The sequence below is a fragment of the Mandrillus leucophaeus genome, unplaced genomic scaffold (genome assembly GCF_000951045.1).
Source record: "Mandrillus leucophaeus isolate KB7577 unplaced genomic scaffold, Mleu.le_1.0 Scaffold46, whole genome shotgun sequence".
NCBI lineage: Eukaryota > Metazoa > Chordata > Mammalia > Primates > Cercopithecidae > Mandrillus > Mandrillus leucophaeus.
The window spans coordinates 3,055,847-3,059,910 of record NW_012104920.1 but is presented as its reverse complement, the minus strand read 5'-3'; the positions used below and the strand labels follow the sequence as shown (position 1 = coordinate 3,059,910).

The following is a 4,064-nucleotide window of genomic DNA, read 5'->3' as shown; positions in this document are numbered from 1 at the left end:
TAAAAAGAGGGGCTGGATGGGTGGCAGTCATCGTTTCTGCAAGTAATTCCAAAAGCGCTTTTCTTTTCTTTTCTTTTCTTTCTCTTTCTTTCTTTCTTTCTTCTTCTTCTTCTTTTTTTTTTTTTCTGAGACAGAGTCTTGCTCTATCACCCAGGCTGCAGTGCAATGGCAAGATCTTGGCTCACTGCAACCTCCGCCTCCCGGGTTCAAGAGATTCTCCTGTCTCAGCCTCCCGAGTAGCTGGGATTACAGGCACGAGCCACCGTGCCCAGCTAATTTTTGTAGTTTTAGTAGAGATGGGGTTTCCCGTATTGGTCAGGCTGGTCTCCAACTCCTGACCTCAGGTGATCCTCCTGCCTCGGCCTCCCAAAGTGCTGGGATTATAGGCGTGAACCACTGCGCCCAGCCAGGGGTTTTCTTAACACAATCTGTTTGGGTTCTCTTGACCATTTGAGAGGATCTGACCAAGAAAGTTCACAGGTTGCAGTGAGAAAATACTCATAGAGGGGATGCTGAATCTATTAACACTGTATTTTTTTTTTAAACCTCTCAGCTGGAGGAAAACATTTAAATAGAAGTCATTAGCGAGCATGTTTCTGAAGCCAACAGTGCCTAATAAGTCAAAATTGCTTTCCCTAAAAAATGAAACCTATTGAAGGTTTTCAACCCCTCTTTTTGAAGTGCTCAATTAGGGCGAAGAAAAAAATCCATAGCTCTCCCTGGCTTGAAATTGTTGAAAGGCAGGAGTGCTTTCTGGTTAGGCATTGTCCAACCACAGTGATACAAATCAGCCCTTTAGGATAATTGATCTCTTGGAGAGGAGTTCGGAAATGGGTCCGCTCGGAGCTAAAAGCGTCGTAAATAAGCTGGGCTGGGAGACTGTGCCGGCCACACTGGTGAGTTACAGAGGATCTCCCAGCTGCTGCCCACCAGAGGAACAGGGACTGGCCTGCTGCCTCCTGAGCCACACAGGCTGATGGATGGCAGGACCCGTGGCTGGCCAGTCCACATCCATTGTCCTCGTGGGAGAATGGACCTCAGAATGGGGCAGGGACTTCCCACAGTCCTACAGCAAAAGGCAGTGGCAGAACCAGTTTCGGGGCCCCACTTCCTGACTGACCGAGGTGTTAAATGATCCCTTAGCAGGCACTGGAACGGTGAGCTCCCTGAGGCCCAGGAGTTGAGTTGAGGGGGGTCAGACCAACACCAGGACCCAAAGACACTCCAGTAAGTACAAACTCTCAGTGTCATAATGCAAACGAACCCACAAGAGAGCATTTGTGTGTGTGTGTGTGTGTGTGTGTGCAGGTACATAGATGTGTACATAGATGTGTACCTGGGAATGCCTCCGTATACATGCCTGTGCTCGTGTGTCCATGTGGATGTGCTGCAGCACATATGTGTGTGTTGTTTATGTGTGTATCTTTTATATGCCCGTGTGTGTATATGTGTGTTGTGTGTGAATCTTTTATATGCCCATGTGTGTATATATGTATTTACACTCATGCATGTGTATGTGTGTGTGCTTGCATATGTGTGCCTGTGATTGGATTGGGGGGCACTTTATTCTGTCTGGAGGAGTCAGAGAATTTAATCCAGGAGGCTGGGTGCAGTGGCTCATGCCTGTAATCCCAGCACTTTGGGAGGCTGAGGTGGGCAGATTACCTGAGGTCAGGAGTTCGAGACCAGCCTGGCCAACATGATGAAACCCCTTATCTACTAAAAATACCAAAAATTAGCTGGGCGTGGTGGCGGGCGCCTGTTGGGAAGGTGAGGCAGGGGAATCATCCAAACCAGAAGGCAGAGGTTACAGTGAGCCGAGATGCACTCCAGCCTGGATGATGGAACAAGGCTCCATCTCAAAAAAAAAAAAAAAAAAAAAAAGAGAGAAAATTTAATCCAGAGGCTGAGGGTAAAGTCTTGGGCAAGGCTGGAAAAACGTGGATGGCGAGTCTGGCTGGATCAGGTGTAGACTGGTTATGGAGTCTGTGTCTTATCTTGTAGGGCCTTGAAGGATCATAAAAAGGGGATGACTTGCCCAAACCTGCATCTTAGATGCTATAAATCCCTGCATATAGGATGAAATTATTTTTCCCTCAGGAAAGATTCCTTCCAAAATTTATCACGTAACAAAGAGGGCATTGCCTAGATTATTTCAAAAAGCAGTACTGTTTGGAGAAAGTCATGGTAGCTTGAAACCCTGTCAGTCTGTCAGTAAAAATAAAAGGAGACAAATAAATTGAACACAGATGGAGTAGTTAATTATTCCTGAGAGCCTGACCCCATGATTGTTGAATGTTCTCGTAGCAACCCTTTCAAGGGTAATTTTAAGCAAACGAGGAAGAGAGTTGTTTATGCTGAGGGCAAGATCCTGAAGATGGGTAAAGAAGTGCTTGTGGTTTGGGTGTGCAGGAGTGAGGTCTGACCTTATGAAAGATCAAGGATGGCTCTGAATGGACACCGAGGATGAGCCCTGGAGCGGGGCTGGGGCTGCAGCTGGACCCCGGAGAGGGGGCCCAGGGTCCAGGAGACAGCTGAGCCTGATCTGGGGTGAGGGAGGGGCGGAGGGCGAGGTGGATCTTGCAGGGTAAAGGGTGTCTCTGAAGTGCCGCATTCGTGCAGAGCCAGCTCCGTCCGCCTGCAAATCGTGGTGACAGAGACTTAGTGACTCCCAGTGCTTGCTGTCACTTCCCATTTCGCAGCTCCTCCCAGCTTGGTGGGAACTGGGTGGAGGCTGTCAGAGAGCCTGATGTACACCTGAGCCCTGTCAGCCCTCAGGTGTGAGGAACCAGGAGGGGTGCTGACGCCGGGTCCACCGTCCAGGGCTGTGCTAGCTGGGAGCAGGGAGAGGAAGGCGGGCAGGTGCTGAAACTGCCTCTGCGCCTGGGGATCCTGAAGGGGAGCAGGTGGCCCCAGCTTTTTGTCCTAAGCTCAGCCTGGGATTCTGAGGGTCAAACTCATACATAAACCAAAAGACCCTGCTCCACGCTCCCCACTACCGGTCGCCATGACAACGGCAGACCCGGGCGATGGTCAGGATGTACCATCCCTCCCTCTGTATCAGGGCTTCCACCCACTGGTGAAGAATGCCCAGCGGTCTCAGCACCAAGCTCCAGGAGAAGGCCAAGTGCATTGGGGTTTCCTTGCGCACCTCCAGCCTCCTGCCTCGACCTGTGTTCACATCCCGGGAACTTCTCCCCTTCCCCTAGCATTCTACGTATGTCTGCTATTCTACACCCAGGCAAACCACACCATCCCGTCCTCATCCTTGAATACTCATCTTCTCCATCCACTCCATCCACTTCTTTGAAGTGTTCTCTGGCGCTGCTCCTTTTCTTTGAAAATGCATTCCTTGTTCTTCTGAGCGGCCCACACTGATGAAAGCAGGATGGGCAGAGCCTTTCTGAATGCTACGGACACCCTCTGTGTCTTCAGGTCCTCCACCGGCTCCCAGCCCTTGACCACCTCCTCCCCCACCCCAGCCGGTGTCCAATTCTCACACCTCCCAGACGTGGAAACATAGTCCTGCGTCAACACAGCCCTGGGTAGAGATGGAGGGGATGGACAGAGAAGCAAGCTATTGGGTACCATTCATCAAACATATCCTTCCTGAGCCCTGCCCTGTGCAGATGCTGTCTAGGTTCTGGGGAAGCAGCATTCATCAACCCTGGCATGGCCCCTGCCTGTGGATACGTCCAGTGTTAGAAGCAGACATTAACCCAGTAAGTACCCACATGAGAATATAACTACAAATTAGGACAAAATCTCTGAAGGAAAAGAAATAAGTAAAATCATGCCTGGAAGGTGTGAGTCACAAGGCAGTTACCCAACGGGTCTTCTCTTCTCTAACTTCATGATCTGCATTTTTCTGAGGAGGAAACTGAGGCTCTGAGGGGTGAGAAGACTTGGGGAACACGTGATCATGTGATTCACAAGTACCAGAGTCAGCCTGGTCTGCGGAGAGTCTTGATCTTCTGCATTTCTTTTGTGTGTGTGTGTGTGTGTGTGTGTGTGTGTGTGTGTGTGTGTGTGTCTGAGACAGAGTTTTGCTCTTCTTGCCCAGG

At 50.1% G+C, this 4,064-nt stretch overlaps 1 protein-coding gene across 1 annotated transcript in view; it reads left to right on the top strand.

The window, feature by feature from the left end:
• The first annotated feature begins 984 nt into the window (after positions 1-984).
• The window catches only part of WSCD1 (WSC domain containing 1), a 65,177-nt gene continuing 62,097 nt past the window's right edge, over positions 985-4,064 (top strand). Inside the window, exon 1 of the mRNA XM_011994671.1 lies at positions 985-1,227. The gene's annotated coding sequence lies outside the window, so the exon portion shown is untranslated. The remainder of the gene's footprint in view (positions 1,228-4,064) is intronic.